The 18,267-nt window shown below is 37.5% G+C and overlaps 1 pseudogene; it reads left to right on the forward strand.

The window, feature by feature from the left end:
• Nucleotides 1-372: 372 nt before the first annotated feature.
• LOC127213984 (glutaredoxin-like protein C5orf63 homolog) lies at nucleotides 373-15,279 on the forward strand (annotated as a pseudogene).
• The last annotated feature ends 2,988 nt before the right edge of the window (nucleotides 15,280-18,267 follow it).

Below are 18,267 nucleotides of genomic sequence, written 5' to 3' on the forward strand. Positions count from 1 at the left end.
AAATAAGCAGTTTTATTTAGACAGACTATTGACAGGTAAGTAATAGGAATAGATATTTTTTTTCTAACTTGAGAATTTATTGAGCTATGTTTCTATTTTGTTCCAATACAGTATTGTACTCACAGGGGCACTGTACTGAGAGGCATTATGGAGAGATGCCTTAAAATAAGTTTGTTTTAATTAATTTTTTTTTTTATTTCATATCATGCATATGCTCTAGCTGGCCAATATATTTAGTTATTAAGTCTCATGCTTGGGACTTTAAATATAGTAAGATGTTGAGGTGATTGGGAAATATAGTGAGGGGGTTTTTATGATCTTTATTGTAAATACAATTTTTTTGCACTGTTTTATTCAAGGGATATACATAAAAAAAAAATCAAGAGCCTGCTGGAATAGTTCCTGAATGAGATTTTATTTTTGTTTGCAGTTGTTTTGAAGAGGGATAGCCTTTGGCTCAGGTATGTGTGGCTATACATATAACAGGACCAAGTAAACTTCTCCAACTCTGTATATCTAGCAAGCTTTAGGGATAGTCTTTCAGGGGAAAATATATAAAATGAAATGTTGTGGCTAATTCACACAAATACATGATTCCACACCACTGACCCATTCCTGTACAGGTAGGCAAGGGATCAGAAAGTATAAAGATAGTACCTCTCTTCTTTTCTAGTTCTTATCCAAGACTTAACTTCCCAGAGATCTAAACAAAACTTAAAATGTCTGATGTTTTTAGAAAGTGTCAGTCTTGGCTCTAGAGGCTAGAAGACATAAATACACTGATGCTGAAGGCTTGGCAGGGGTCCCCGGCCATGGCCTATGGCAGTAGAAAACTAAAAAGGGGACCAACCCTGTATAGAAAGGGCTCCTTTTCAGTCAGAGGGAACAACAATAACCACCCCCCTCCTTTTCACCATAATCTTCTATGACCAAATATCTTCTAGGCTCTACTCCTTAAAGGTTTGTCACCTTGCCATTGTAGTATTGGGGGTGGAGCTTCCAGCACTTGAACTTGCTCAAATTGTATCCAACACATAACATCAGTAATATCCAGTAATGACTGATTTACTTTGCTAGCCTTCATTACTATGCTGTTGTATTGTCAGTCTTCCTCTACCCTAAGTTACTTAAGGGCAGGGACAGGATCTTGATCACTGCTATGTGTCTAGTACCTGACAGTTCATACACTCACTTATGCTATAGACAAAAGGCAATGTCCCTGGAGGAAGGCTACTCCTATAAAGAACACAAAAACACCATTGGGAAAGCAGCAGAGAGAAAAGAGAAAAACAATGCAGTGACTAAATGCAGTTAGAAGTAATTCTCTGATTAACAGCTTGAACCAGGGAAGGGTATGTTTGAAAATCCACAGATTGTCACCAAGCTGCCCTCTAGCAGATATGCCTGGCGAACTATAGAGCATTTGTTGTGTTGAGTTGACTATGCAGGCTGAAAGCCCAACAGCTCTGTATCTACACTCCTTTCAGGTTTACCATACTCAACCCTTCACCCAAATATCTGTTCAGCAAATATCTGAAGAATTATATGTGAAGGTATGCTAAATTACTAACTTACCTGGCTGTCAGCACCTTAATTTGATCCTGTCTCAAGGGGAAAGGACCTGTCACATTACTATTTTAAGCTAAATTACTTAAATAACAGTATCCCAGTGGAGTTCAAAGTTCAGCGTATACACACACACACACACACACACACACACACACACACACACAGAGTTGTGGGGTACATACTGCTTCCTTCTGTTTACTTGATTACAACCAAAACTAGAATGTTATAGTTACAAACAAATGAGCTTCCTCTTATTGTTCCTGTACTTTCTCATATTAATAATGAAATAATAGGAGAATGGATTTTAGTTCAGTCAAGAGGAAAGGATGTGACATTGAATTATTTGATTTTTTTTACTTCTTAAAATATATGGTTTTCATAAGCTAAGAAAAAGAACAGCTATATTAATAGAAATTCAGCTGTGGCCATCTGAAATATACTGTGGAAAAAGAGCTCTCCATCTTCAAATAGAAACTAATGTCGATCTTGTTAGATTTATAGATAAGAACCCTGTATTATAATAAGAGAGTTTTCTGCCTGAAATGTAGTTCTTTCTTTTCATGAACCCTAAAGTAGTGTTAAACAAAACATATAAACATGCCCTTGTTCAAGGAAAACTAGGAATAAACAAAACATAAAAGGTACAAAAGAATTGAACATAGTTTCCTTATCTAAAGTCACTTCCAAGTTCCAAAATTTGAAAATATTTTATTAATGATAGCTGTGGAAGAACAAATTTAAGACTCAGGAGATTATAGACTCTTATACAACTCAGAGTTGCCAGGGCCTGGTCACAGAGTGGGTAGTTCTCAACATTAACATTCGGATTAAACTCTGCTTTGTACATGCTTATGACTTAATTGATATTAGAAAAAACAATGAATTGCTGGATTTGCAACAAAACACCTTCCAGATCTTCTGTAGTTGTCTTTGGAACAATGAATTAGAAATAAATAGACTATTAGTGACAGATGAAAGATATTTGAATTGCAAATGTATTTTTAGCAGCAAAATTAGTATTACTATCTGGACATAATGTGACTAAAATGTTTTAATGAAATTGTCTTTTCTCTGGGTTAGTATTAAATATCAGGGACTGGGTCATGTTGGTTAAGAAGGATAATCTTAAAAGGAGGAGAAGGCTGCATAACTCTTTATGCACTTTGTTCACATTCCTTGAACTAGATGGTTTTGCTCTCAATCGTAACACTATCTTTATGGGAGAATAGAAGTTTCAAATTAGTTTTTAAACTCTGTTAAGCCCCCATGTCTGAGATAAGCTAACCACATTGTTCAGATTTTCTTGACTTTAGGAATGGGTTTGTAGCCATTATGTCATAATTGAACTAAACATTGTTGCATACTCTCAATTTGCACTGTGCTGCTCTGACTCTAGGCCATTTGCTGAGTCAGTACATTTGAGGTTGAGTATAGAAGGAGGAGGGCAGCATGTGAAGACCCCATTGTGTTGATTAGTCCAGAATTCCCTCTAAAGTACTTCTAGATACTATGAGGCATGTTCTGTGGAGCCCATGACTTTACTTGATTAACATTGTTTTATTTTTTTCTCAGTTGAACATTTCCAAGGGACCCTTCCTTGACCCTTACTGTTGTCACATGCACCAGCCCATTTCAGAATGACTGCTAAGGTCTAAAGATTTTTAAACACTTTTTGCATGCATGCACTGAAGATTATTTTCCTGCTGCATGGCTGTCAACTGACTACAGGCCAAGGCAAGGACAACAGTGCTTCTAGATGTGGGGAAAGAATGCCAAGATGAAGAGGATGTGTCATTTAAAAGTCTAATAGTATGTTCAACTCCCATGGTTAAACACTTTCTGACAAGTGCCTGGCTTCTCTAATGTCAACTCCCCCATTTCAGCTTAGTGCTTTCTTAAACCACTGCCTCCCTGTTATGAGTAAAGAATAAGAGAAAGCAATTGATTGTAAGCAAGTGTGTTGACACTTGTGTATGGATTGCAAAGTGAATTCTGCATTTTTTTTCAGCTTCCAAAGTTACAAATGTGTTCAATGCCTTATGCAAGCATGGGCCATTCCTGTGCTATTTCTTCAGTTTGGGATTGCCCTTTCTTGGGTTACAAGGACATTTGAAACCCAAAGCCTGTATGCTTCTTTTGGGTTTCTGAAAAAATGAGAGATCAAGGCCAAGTAGTAGAATTTCCATTTCACAGTTGGCAAAACTAAAGCCCAAACAGATGAAGAGTTTCCTGCATCTCAGAACTTTGTGGCAGTTGTACTTCTCTCTGGAATCTATGTTTACTGAATCCTAGCCCAAAAAAATATATTCAGGGAATTCAGACAGATAATTCCAATGTAAACTCTACAGCAAAATGAACTTTCAGCCCTAAATGAACAATTATACTATTTACACTTAGTTCCTCTGATAAGTTTGAGTGTGAATTGTGTTTATTTAAAATATTTTTGATATCTACAGAAACTTATTCAGAACTTGCTTAGACAAGTTTATCTCTAAAGATAATAATTCCAACTCACACTTTTCTTAGGGGACTTCTGATATATATGGTTTGAGGAAATCATTAGTATTATAATAATGACTATTTTTTTCTGTCCATAAAAATTAGGACAGATCAGAAAAAGAGCCACTGGAAGGGGATTATCCTTTGTTTAAAACCTGTCAGTGGAAAAATTATTCTTGAAAAGCTCAGTTTGGGTGTCCTGGTTTGAACTTCTGCAAATTTCTGAGTGAATTAAACCATGACCCCATGCCAGGCTATTTGTTATCCAGTTTTACATAGACACAGTACTGTCCATTTAAGTACTGTTCACTGTCTGAAATGTTGAGCTGTATCCAAAGTATTTTTCTAGTCCTGCAGTTTCTCACTTCTAAAACCACTGTTGCTAGGAATGTAAGTCTGCTGTCTGTGGCCAGTAAAAGCAAAGTTCCAGAAAAAAAAATCATTGTCATTATTTATAAAATGCCTCTTAGAATTATTCCAAAACCAACTATTAAGCTTTGGTTCTATGTTCTGTTTTATTTACACAGTGCTTTTAAGATAGGTAATATTTTTCTCTATTCTTTCCTCCTTTTAAGTTGTTAAATCAGGCAAGAACCAGTCATAGGTGTGTGTTAGTAGCAGGCGTTTGATATGGGATTAATGCCCTTGGAGCAACACCAGATACATTCTTCTGGCTCATAAATGTCATTTCACTGTCCCATTGTAGACAAACCCTCATCACTGATAGGTGATGGACTGCTTGCATTTGGAAACACCCTTTTCTACAGCTTCTATGGTGACAAACTTTGTAGCTTTCCTCCTACCTCAGTTATGCTGCTTGTCCTGGCTTCTCTTTGCTGCATCCCTAGAAGTTGGGTCCCCTTAAAGATCTACCTTGAACCCTCCTTTTTTGTACTGCTGAGATTATCTCATCTAGTTTCACAGCTGCAGATAACAATCTTTATACCAACAAAACTCCAAATTTTGCCTTTAGCCCTGGTTTTTTACATGAGTACCAAACCTATATATATCACTGTTCGCTTAAATCTCAACATTTCCCTAACTACTAACACATTAATTTTCCAAAGTATTGGAAGCAAAACACTGTCTAAACCCATCAGTGGTTTCCAAGACATACATGTAGAATCTGTACATGACTTGACAACTATTAACAGATTCTCTCTAAAGTCCTATACTATCCCTCCCTTCCTAGGTGATTTTCCACTATGCTTCTCTTTGCTCAGCTCACGTTTTTCCCACCATCAAGATCCAACCCTTGATTTGGAGTGCTTCCTGTTGTCTATATATCCATAAATCCCCTAAAGGAGTTGAAGCCCTTCTCTTGTGACAGTATCTCCAGTCTCAGCCCACAATACTGTTTTTCCTTTCTCTCACAGCATTTTGTATGATCCTGTTGTTATACTTCCTGTCTTTCTAGTTTACCTGTCTCTGTATGTTAATACTTCTGACCAGATTTTGGCTCTGATGAATGAGGATCATCTCTTACTTACTTTCCAACCTTTTCTTTCCTCACCATTGTGGAACTAATGAGTAGGTCATTAGTTTGCTAATACTATAAAACATGATATAACTTTTGTCTTAATTAAGAATCACCCTTCTGAATCCACAAACTCCATCTAGAATTCTTGTTGCTTATTATATAGTGTATGAAGTTGGAATTGACACTTCTATATCTGCTTACTGAGAAATTTAGGTTTTATTCCTGTACAGTGTCTTTCCTCATCACTTCAGCTGCACAGGGCCCCTCCCTCTCCCTCTCCTGTTCTTGCATCCAAGATCTTAGGTTGAAGGAAGTGGATGTTTAAATACAGCTGTTTGCAAACCCTAAGAGAAGTGCCTACATTCCTAGGCTAGGTAGAACACAGTGACCTGAGTTGTCACCCCAGCAACCTACCTAATTACATAAACTTTCAGAATGCTAAAATATAGGGTTGGTCCCCCAAAAGGGGAGTGTGTGTTTCTCTTCATTTGGGTAAAAATAGAAATGTTATACTTAGATGGTAATGCATAGGAAGTGGAACACTTAACTTCTCACATGGGCACAAATGACTAAACAGAAGCCTTTGCTTACTTTATAGAACACAGATTCTACAAGAGCTATGATAATAGTGTTTGGTTAATGTCAGCATTAAATTTACATTATAGTCTTGTGCAGAAGCACCAGCATTATGTGTTAATAACCAAGGCGGTACCTGGGCTTATATAGACTTCTTGATGTTACACATGAGCTAACACTGCGGCTTGCGGATGAATGATCACTGGGGAGCTTAGAGCTTTGGTGTGCTAAAGGACTCTTTGAATGAATAAAATTCTGGTCAGTGAAGGTCAGTTTCTCTACTCAAGCAAGAACAATGTTGTTTCCTCCTAATCAGATGCACACAGTGTTTGAGAAATCCAGGAGCCCTACATAAGTGAGTGCAGCCATAGCCTGGGCAGCTCATCATGCTGAAATGAATAATCCTTAATAAAGGCTCAAACAACCATAGGCCTTCCTGTACTATAATCAGTTGCTTTCATGGTGTGCCCTTCAGTGCTTCACAGGAAGTGCTATAAAGTTAAGTTAACTTCTCTTTCTTGCTTAAAGAAGGCTGAATTGGTCCAATCAGTTCTCCCCCATGTTGTATTTGATTCTGCCATAAAGACCAATGAAGTCTGCCTCGGGTGTGTTGGAAGGCCAGTTTCCCTTTTCTTTCAGGGCCCTCTGAGTAGCACTAGACTTGAAACAGCGGGAGTCACTGTCTGTATTGTTAGGCTTCAGAATTTTCTTTAAGCACATTCTAAATCCAGTTTCATGTTTTTTCTACTTTCTTCAGTCTGTGACAAAGGTGACCCAATTGTGTTTCTTTGATATTATGAGCACAGTTCTTTGTGTTCCTGTCACAGAGACATATAACAAAATACAAAGGATAAAATTGTGTCTGTATAATAGTAATACTTATTTCATGACTACAATAACATAATTTTAAAACAATGTTGTCAGTAATGCCTAGTGTTCTATTCTCAGCTGCTTAGAAGGCCAAAGCAGGGAGTGCAGGTTCAAGGCCAACTGCACTACACACAGTGAGTTCAAGGACAGCCTGAGCTATTTAGTGAGACTCTTAGAGCTTTGTGTTGTGTGAAATAAGTTTTTTACTCTTGGCTTTTTGAGGGCCCACCACCCAGCTTCCAAATAAATCACACACAGAGTCTTATTATTACTTATGAATGCCTGGCCTCAGCTTGACTTGTTGCCAGCCAGCTTTTCTTAACCAGTCTACCTTTTCCTTCTGGGCTTTTATCTTTCTTACTTCTCTGTACCTTACTTTCTTTTCACCTGTGGCTATCTGGGTGGCTGACCCCCTGACATCCTCCTCTCCTTATTTTCTTGTTCCTCTTCCTCTTCCTAATTTCTCCTCTATTTATACTCTCTGCCTGGCAGACCCTCCTATCCTTTCCCCTGCCTCACTATTGGCCAACCAGCTCTTTATTAGCACCACTAGGTATTTTAGACAGACAGGCACAGTAACACAGCTTCATGGAGTTAATGCAGCATAAACAAAAGTCACACAGCTTAAAATAATATTCTACCACACTTTTGCCCACCATTTGTGAATCCCTAGGTCCAGTCCCCACTACAGGGAATTGGGGTGGAATTTTGTCAGCTCACAATAGGAGCTAATGGAAAGAAAGCACTTTTCAGGGTGTTTTTTAATAGTACTAAGATACAGTTCAAAAATAATCAAACTAATGAAAATGTCACACTGATAGAGTAGCCCACATAAAGATTTTACTTCAGAAAGACATAATTTAGGGAATGTGACTTTGATAGCAGTGATGTTAGGGTTTACAAAGTTAGTAAAATTATCTCAGAGAGATTGGTATTTCCATTGGAGTATATCATTTTATATTTAATTTTTTACAGCTATAAGTGAACTTCAAGAATTAAGGAATTTTAGATTTAATGTCTGTCTTGGTGAAGAACATGGAACTTTTTCTTTATATTAGCTCTAATATAAATCTATAATACACTACCTGTGAAGGAAATAAATTTAACAATATAAAAATGCTTACTTTAGATGTAAAACTGCATAGCATTGATGCCTTCTCAGTAAATAAATGTGCCATGTTTAAGTAATTAAAACTGTGTGGGAAAGTAGAAACAGAGAGTAGAAAGTAGAAGTAGTTGTTAGCAGAGTGACAGTAGCATTGCTGAAGATTTTACTTAGTTCTCTGGTTGATTGAACACATATTTTAGCAAATTTGAAATGAATGGTAGCTCTGTTTACTATGGCAACCTTTATTTGTCTTGGGTGCACCAAGACCACAGGCTGTGTTTTGTCATGTTGGAAATACTGAAGCTAATCTTCATTGTGGATGTGAATTCTCAAAAAAAAAAAAAAGCCCTCAGTATCAAGTTGCTAGGTAGACGCAATAAGTTTTCCTTTCCATCTCAGTCAAACATCAATAAATCTTCTGTGCCTCCCCAGAATGCTTGTAGTTCACCATCCTGGTTAGCCTTGGTACACTGCTATAGCAGGTCCCATACTTCTCATTTCCAAGGCCTATATCTCCACTGTTTATAAAGATAATTTTATATTTTATGTGGATTTCAAGGCTTAACACTTAGTTGAGAGTCTCACAGACTGCTATAGTATTCTTTACATTCATTTTCTAATAGCAGATTTGTGCAAAATTCATTTTACATTCCTTTCCTAGGATTGTCAGGTCATTTAGTTAGCAGGGAAATCTGGATAGAAGTGGAAAGGCAGAGGATTATGAAATAGGTAGAAGACAGATCATTGCTTTTATGGATCAGTATCTGAGTTTTCGTCCTGTGGTCTTTACTGTGGTTTGGTATGAGTTGGTAGTTTTTCTGAAGTCATATCATTCTGTCTGAAATAAATTTAAGGCTAATTTACACCAAGAAGCCTAGTTGCCTGAATAGCACTTAACAAAGTCATGCTCTGTGAAGTTGAGCACAGAAGATTTGAAGTCATGGCAGTACCAACTGCCTAGTCCAAAGTTAGTAGACACCCTGAAGAGCAGTAACTGTTAGTTTAGAGACAGGCCTAAAGAATGCCTGCTGTCCACACTGAGTGATTGTAGAAGGAGAGAAAGGCTCACTCTAGTATTTTAAACTTGAGCAACTATGTGTTCATTGTTCATTGATTGTATACGCTGAGAAGTACTGGTGTGAACAATACCTGTTCTTATAGAGCTTCACTGTAATAGAAGAGACATAAATAGCTGTAAATAGTCAGGGGCACCCTGAAATGGAAACACTTATAATGAGGTTATGCATTGGGCTGATTTACAAAAATATTGTGACTATGAGAATAGAGTATTACAGGCTAGCCTACTTTGGTAAGGTGATCATGAGACCCTTCAATGAGGTAGTTTGAGTCCTAGGGCTAGTGAGGAGAAGTTATGTGTCCTCATGTAGAGAAAGAGAGGCAAGTGCAGTGCTTGCTACTGGTGAAGAAATGGTCTCTGGGTGTTCAAAGACTAGAAGGAGAATTGTCACAGGTGCCACTTGCCAGCATAAAGGAGGAGAATGTGGTAGATAGAGTTAGAGAGGTAAAGAAACTAAGAAATTATAATAATCCCAGGAATGAGTTCATCTTGAGAATAGCGGTAAATGATAAAGGTAACCATACACCTGTATTTTAGAAGTGAAATTGTAACATTTAGAAATTTAAAGACAAAGCTGGAGGCTCAGTGGAATAACTAGGAATAATAGGGTGTCTTAGTCAAGCAGAGAAGCAGAATGGGGGAGCTTCAAAGCCCAAAGTTTGACATGCTGCTATTAAACTGTTCCTTCTGGAATCTCTCCAATAAAAACACCGGCGCATTGATGTATGAAACTTTTGAAAATCTGGCACTCTTCTTTAAAACACTTCTTAGGGTGTTGAACAGACTTTTCTCCTGACAAGTTAACTCAGACTGCATCTCTCTTATGGTTCCTCCACCTGCAACCTCCAGTGGAGGAGCAGAGATCTCAGAGATATCTCACACTGTCAGCTGAGAATTGTATGCCATTTACTTACTGTTTCTCTTACCATGGAAGGGCTTGGTGGTGGTGGATGCTTGCCAGTAAGATTAAACTGTCCTTATGACTAAAAACCATCTCAGGACACCTCCAATTTTAGGGAGTTATCAGGATGTTGGCAAAATCTGCAGCTGAAATTTAATTTCATATGCAAATAACAAACTCATGCAGTTTGCTTACAGAAACCAAGTGATTAGGCTCAAAACTAATCCATAAATAGGGTTTAGATTTTTTTTTCCTTTTTTTTTTTTAATTCTAAGTTCTGTTATGCGTGGAGTACAGTGAATTTATTGTGGACATTTGCCAAACATCTGGACCCCTCTGAACTCTTGGACTCAAAGATACAATTCTGAAACTTTCAACCAATCATAAGCTTGCAAGTTACTGCTTTTATTCTAAGAGTAGAGTTGATGGTGCATAAGTTTACTGGCTTATTTTTCTTTTGGCAGGATTAAAATGCTCTGGTTTCAAGGAAATAACCTGCAGATTGCCAAATCCTCCTTTGGACTCTTGCAAATCTCTCTGCCTCTAACACCCATCTACCTATACTGACCTTATTCACAAAGGTACTGAGTAAAAAACTAAAATTTCACTTAAAAATAAAGTATTATCATTGTTGGATGAAAAAAATATATATCCATGAAAAAGGATCAAATCTATAAAGAAAAGCAATGGAAAAAAATTTCTTCAGACTTGTTCCTCCCCAAACATCTCATTCTTCCTGTTATTGAAAGTATACTAATATATACATTGGTCTTTTTAGCCCACATTTAAAAAGAACTATAGATTGTAATTATGATGTGTAAAGCTGATTACTTAGAAATAAGTCAGTTCTTGTTTTTGTGGTAGTTATGTCCTAAAAACACTATAAATATTGAAATAGCAAATACTAAACCTAAGAAAAGCACTGGATTGCACTCAAATAAGCCTCTGGCCACAGTATTTTTGTGAATCAACCTATATAACCTTAGTGTATATGTGTTTCTGTTTAAAGATGTCTTATTCAGTGCATATTGTTTTGTCATTAGTATTTTGCTCATGGCCAACAACACTCCAACTCATGCCTAAATGAAGCTTGTCTGACATTTGTATTTTCTCCCATGAGGCACATCAAAGCTTTCTTTAGCACCATGCTTAGGGGCTGGTTTTATTTTTTCACCAACAAAAACACAAGACAAAAAAAAAATGGCATTACCTATACAGTCACACCCATAAGACTACGTGTAATGAAACTAACTTATGTTTATAGTATGGGGGCTGAAACAAGAAGGCAAAACATTACCTTATTAGACCTTACTTTAGAAATGAACACTCTAGCAACTCAGACTTGTTCCAGCATTGTGTATTACCATGTTGGTGACTGACTATAAAAATGCTTCCAGTATTGTTTGGGAGGTTACAAATTTTATCAAGTAGGTAAGTTCACAAATAAAGATCCTATGAATAATGAAGACTGATTATACTTGTTTTCTTATCCCTAGCATTACTGTTAACCCACAGGATTTTGTGTGTGTGTGTGTGTGTGTGTGTGTGTGTGTTTCTTTTTCTGTCTGTGTGAGTACACATGAGTGTGCAGGTACAATGAGACCTAAAATTGATATCAGGAGTCCTCTATTAGTCACTCTCCACCTTATTCTTTAAGGCAAGATCTCTCAGACTTAAGTGAGATAGCCAGTCTAGCTAACCCACCTGCCCTGGGGATCTCCTCATCTCTGCCTTACAAGCACTGGACTTCCAGGCAAGCTACCATGCCATGCCCACCCAGCATTTCCATGGGTTCTAAGGATCTCAGCTTCCAAGCTTGTAGTACAAGTGCTTTAACCACTGAGCCATCTCTTTCCCTGCCTTAGTTTAAAAAATGGTAAGAGTTTTTACCTATAGTACAAGCATCAGTAAGTATTCTTCCTAGTTAACCACTTTGTAGAATTTATAATCAAAAAGAAACATGAAAACAGAAGTTACTTTTTTAACACAACCATTCAAATAAAAAAAACCTTTCTGATTTTCAAATTTTAGCTGTTTGCTGTTTGACAATTTTTTTAAAAAAAAGTTCTGACAGTTGTCTGATAACAAAGTCTGCTAGTTGTGATATTCACACCTGTGTCTCCTAGCACTCGGGAGCAGAGTGAGGCAGGAACAGGTTCAAGACCAGCCGAGGCTACATAGCAAATACCAAATCAGCCAGGGCTATGTAATAAGGCCTGATCTGAACTTCAACCCATCCCCCAAAAAATGCAAAATTAAACTCCTAATTGAGAATATTTCATCTAAATTTTATGTCATCAGTATGTATTGTACCATTAGAAATTATAGAGCCAAGAATATTCCATTATCTGAGACAATAGCCCCATAAAACTAGTTGTACTCACTTGGCCATGCACTGGGGTTTTTTTTTTTTTTTTTTTTTTTGTTTTTTTTTTTTTTTTTTTGTTTTTGGTTCTAGCAGCAGTTGAGATAGCCAAGAACATTTGCAGAAAATAACAAACAAAAACCCAACCTTCCATTCATCTTAATATGTATACTGAGCCCTACGAAGCACATAACAAGATATAAATAATGCACAGTCCAGTAAAAGAAGTATAAAAGTCAAGAATTTGTTCTTTGTCTAAGGCAAGTAGTAGAGGTACTTTCCACATTGAGTTTATAACAAGGGTTTGGGGGTTGTTTTGGTTTCTGTTTCCAGAGAGTGCTTGATTCAGGAAACAAGGTTACCAAGCTCTTCAGTTTTGTAATCTTTTGGATTAAATTCATCTTCATTTTGGCTCTTCTCCTTTATGACTGCAGCAACCCTAAGCCCAGGTCTCACATCTCAGATACCATGGAAACAGCAACAGAAGGCCCATGGCTATTCATGGCTCTGATTGGCCCATCCCTGAACCAATCATAGGCAAAAGAGATAGGATACCCGAATGTTTGCACCTGGTCGGCATCCCCTTTCTTGCTTGAGACAGAATTAGCCACCTGCTAGAGAAATTCCTTAGTATAAAACTGTAATCTTCTGCTACAAGAACGGATGGGTGGGTGATAAATGGCTATCCACTCTATCAAGAACAGAGTGAGTAATACATGCCGTGGAGAATCCTCAGAGAAGCCATCCTGACCATGGGCCTTTTCTTATCTGGGTTTCTTATTCTTTCCAAAGGGTGATGAGCCTCTGGAAAGATACACATAGATATATACTCACATATTTCATTAGCACCATACAAACCTCACAACAGCAAAACACCCTTATGAGGCTCGTCTCAAGCTTTTATTATAAAGAGGTACATCTGGTACATCTGCAACTTAGCATATTCTTGTTTTGCTTTTACTTTCAGGCTCTTACATTGATCTTTTGACACTTTCTCAGGAAATTTTAGCATGAGTGTCTTACAGCAGCAAACTATCCACAATCTGTTTATTGTTAAAAATAATAACAATTTGATGAGGTGAATCCAGCCAAAAAGACCTAGAAATAACCAAGTCCTTATTTTCAAAACATGCCCTGAGTTTACCTTAAGAAAAGACATATCTTCCTAATATGTTAAAAAGCAACTCTTGCAAAAGCAGAACTAATACTGAATCTATGTTGAACAGCTTTTACACAAGTAACAGTAATGCTGAGTATTTTGAGTTCATATAAGAGAACCTATAGCTGGACTCCTTTCTTACACCCAGTGGCTAAGAGACCATTAATATCTGCCAATCTCTTCTCCCCATCTTCCACATAAGGAAGTTAAAGAGTACAAACCACAGCAGGTCCTAGCACTTGCCTGTGCTTCAGGTAGAACATTAGTCCATTGTGGACACCTCTAATACTAGAACTAAAAACACTGGGAAATGCTCAGTCATTCATCTAAATTGAAGAGACTTTTTTTCCTCTTTTAACTCCTGCATGAGATAATTAATCCTTTGTACTGATTAGGAAAAACAGTCAAAAAAGACTTAAACCATTCAGGTCAATTGTATGAAGCCACCAAGTTTCTCCTTACTTAGGAAGGACATAGCCCCTTTACTAGGTAGATGGGTCAGTGAAAATAGTTGAGTATGTATGTACATCACACAGAGAGAGAGAGGGGGGAGGTGGAAGTTACATACACACATAAGGAAAATAAAAAAAAGAACCAAAAAGTGCAGAGAGTATCTATCTGACATAGTGGCTGTTTAGGAGAGTCTGTGGAAATGTCTCATTTTGGAAATAAAACATATGATCTACATAGTAGAAAACTATCCTTTGAAGAAAGTGAAACATGCCTGTGGTGTATGTTTGGTTTTTTCCTTGGATAAGGGGTAATATACCAAACACCACCTTTGGATTTAACGGCTTTTGTTTTTCCTCTAGGGATCCATGTCCACTCTGTGACTGAGTCCAAAGAAGTCCTCCAGCCCTATAAAGACAGGGTAATTTATGTATTTGGGATGGATAGAGTTTACTGTATAAAGTATCTGCTTAGACCCTTTCTTTAGGAGAAGAGATTTCATTTAGAGTTTGTTTGTATTCATCAGCGAGTTTAGTACTGACTGATTTCCATGAAACTCATTACCCCTAAATGGTTTTCTCTGAATGTTACTGGACATTTTTTCCTCTCTGATCCTTGCTGTGATTCAGAGTTAACTATCAGAATGTTATGCTTACTTTAAACTTCAGCCCCATTCCTTTTATCTTACCTTGTAACTTCCATGGATGTATTTTCTTTTAGCAAACCTTTGTAGCTGAGCCATCCTCACACCAAGACATTTACATCCTTACTCTAACCTCATTGGGAACAGGGCAGAGCCCTGCTGATGGATGGAGCAGGTATAACAGAAAAGTAGGGAAATGAGGAGGTAGAGTAAAGGTAAAGAAACCAGTCAGGCTTTGGAAATGTAGGCCATTGGATTATTGGAGGCCTACAACAAACAAGAGGAAAGCTATGTGTTTTCTCCTTTACAAAGTCTGGGCTTGGCACATCATTGCAGTTGCTGTAAAGCTCCATGGCCCATAAAACACAGTGTGTTAACCTATCTGTGTTTTAGTTTATTTTACAGGAGGTGGACATCACACCTCCAGAAAATTCTACTTGGTATGAAAGGTATAAATTTGACATCCCCTGCCTTCCATTTGAATGGCCAGTTTCTGATGATGCATCGAGTAAATACCTCAAAGCTTGAAAAACAGCTTCTGAAAATTGAGCAGCAGGTGCTGGAAACAAAATGATGCCTCATGATTTTGACCTTCTCTGTCAGAAGGCATCTGCCTGAGGGTCTGGCTAGGGTCTTGAATTTTCTAGCCACTGTCACAGTGCCCTTATGATGGTATCACATAAATAATATGTTGCCATTACTCTTCTGATTGATTCAAGTACCTCCATGAGAACAGTTTTACTTGTGGGCATTTTGTAAACTTGGAGTGCATTGTGTGGAGGGGAAAGCTCTGGGAGGGAAGGGGTCTATTTGTTGACTTTAGTCTTCCCTTGCATGTGAATCTGAAAGCACTTATCATGCACTGGACAGTGTCATGATGAAAGAAGACACTGTAGTCTGCCGCTAAGCAGTCCTGGAGCCTAATTTGTAGTGGAGTAAATGTTCTCCCCCTCAGTAAAGAGAAATGTGAATTGTTAATAACTGTGCAAGTCAATAAAGGGGTTTTTCAATGAGTACTTCTGCATGCAGCCTATTTCCGTGGAATTTAATAATACCTGTTTAAAATTAGTATTCACTTTTGTTGAGTAAAAGAGAATAATTATTCTACCCAAAGAGGTTTCACTTCAGAAAGACAAAGGAGCCTTAATCCTCCAGAATGTGTATCACAGACTCAGCTGTACAAGTCACTGTGGAATTGACTTGTAACGTTGAAGACTGCCTTAAATTATCATCATTAAATTAATTCAACTATTGTAAGATAGTAACTGTCAAATTTTAGTATCTTGAGAAAATCCACTTTTAATCATTACTGCTTGTATGGAACATCTAAACATAAAGTACTATTTTATATAAAGATAAAGGACTAAAGATGTAGTTTGTACCCTTATTTGTAGTTTTGTTAGATTTGTTAAAGATGGATTCACTTAAAAACAAAATTATATTTTCTCTTAAATCACATCACTATGAGGTTCTTCAGAACTGAACTATTTGATACCATGAGCCACTAGATCTGTAAATGATCAGTGATTTGGTCAATAGAATTATAGAATATCAGAGCCCACTAACCTTAGACGTTGTCCATAGATTATACATGAGGAAGAATCTAAAGTTTATGGAATTTGAGTGACTTGACCTATAGTCACCAAGCTACGCAGCCACTAGGCCAGTTCTTGCCAGAACCATGGCATTTATAATATTCTCTGGATTTGCTGTAGTTGTTCCATTGTATTATTTCAAGTATAGCATCTCCAGCCAATGTGAGTTCAACACAAAATAAGTTGTCCAAAGTCACAACGTCACAATTTGAAGAAAGAAAGAAAGAAAGAAAGAAAGAAAGAAAGAAAGAAGGAAGGAAGGAAGGAAGAAAAGAAAGAAAGGGAAAGGAAAGAAAAAAGAAAAGACTTACAGTGGCTGGAGAGATGGCTCATTGGTTGAGAGCACATGCTTCTCTTCCAGGACCTAGGTTCATTCCCCAGCACCCATATGCTGGCACACAACCATCCATAACCACTGTTCCATCGGATCCAACAGGCAACCCACATGTAGTACATGTTCATGTATGCAAGCAAAACATTCATACACATAGAGTAAAATAAGTAAATCTAAAAAATTAAAGTCAAAAAAAGCCTTGTAACTGAAGAGCAGTGCTCATGCTTTTACACAAGCCCTTTAGTAGACAGACTTGTAAAATGATAAAGTGTCTTACCCTTGTTTAATTTCCTCCTCTATGAGTGAATAGAAATGTCTTTGGTATAGCTGTGTGATATTATATGGCAAAGGAGAGATTATCCTGGGTGTTCCTGCTTTAATTAGATAAGCCATTGAAAAGCTTCAGAGAAGTAAAAGAGGTCATTTCTAGCTATCCTGGAAGTAAGAAAATATCAGTTTTGTAAACTGTCTATTTGGGGCCACATAGCAAGAGGCTTGGGAAAGATTCTATGAAGTAAGTAGTTCCTGTGACAACACCAACAGGAGAAAGGAGACATCAGTCTTATAACTTCAAGGAAGTAGGTTCTGCCAGTAATCAGTGAACTCAGAGAGAACCTAGCCCTGAGGAATCTGTCTCTAGAGGCAGTTAACCTTGACTTCAGCTCACTGAGTCTCTGCTCACAGAACCTAAATACTGCACAGCAGACCCTCCAACAGTAGGGCTGGCTACAAAGCATCATCCTGCTGAGTATTATGTTATGGGAAGTGCAGAGGCTAAGGGTAAAATAGTACTTCATCAGAATAGTTTCAACAATAGAAATTTTTTCAAGCCTTGATTCTGCAATATGGCTTGTGTGATAGTCCACCCTTTACTTCCATCACTCAGGAGGGCAGAGGTGGGCAAATCTCTGAAAAATTGTTAGACCAGCTTAGACATAGTAAGTTCCAGGACAGCCAGAGTTGAGAGAAGAATATCTTGTTCAAACAAACAAACAAACAAAATCTACATTGTACCTACTTTCAAGATATTTAAGCTAAGGTATTGGCTAAGGCATTAAAAAGACAATAATGCCAATTCCAGAAACTATTAGGTCACACCCAGGATTGCAAAGATTAAGGAGAGGGATATTGAGAAGGTTTTAAAAAAAAAAAGTTAAGAAAGGTGGGCTCTCACTTGGTTTCCACCAAAAGCAAAGATATGGGGCTACCTGCTATCAAGAGAGAGGGCTGCAAAAGTAGTCAGAACAGAACTATGTCTATGTCTTTGGCAGTCATTTGAGAAATGGTTTGGCAAGCATGTTTGCTGTTATGAAGGGAAGCTACAATTTTGTTTGTCCAGAGGTGTATGGTATGGTGGGGATGTGTGTGTGTGAATGGATGTGTATGCATGTGAATGTGTGTGTATATTTGTGTGTCTGTGTGCCTGTCTGTCTTCCCTGACCAAATGTGGGCCAAGCATGAAAGAAGGTCAGTGTAAAGCACCTTCAGTATAAAATTTTATATATATATATATATATATATGTGTGTGTGTGTGTGTGTGTGTGTGTGTGTGTGTGTGTGTATTACATATATTGTTTATATACTATAGCATATATAAGCTCACTATAGCTATCCCATAATCTGAACATTGTTTACATAGG

This window comes from Phodopus roborovskii, unplaced genomic scaffold (assembly GCF_943737965.1).
Source record: "Phodopus roborovskii unplaced genomic scaffold, PHOROB, whole genome shotgun sequence".
Lineage (NCBI taxonomy): Eukaryota > Metazoa > Chordata > Mammalia > Rodentia > Cricetidae > Phodopus > Phodopus roborovskii.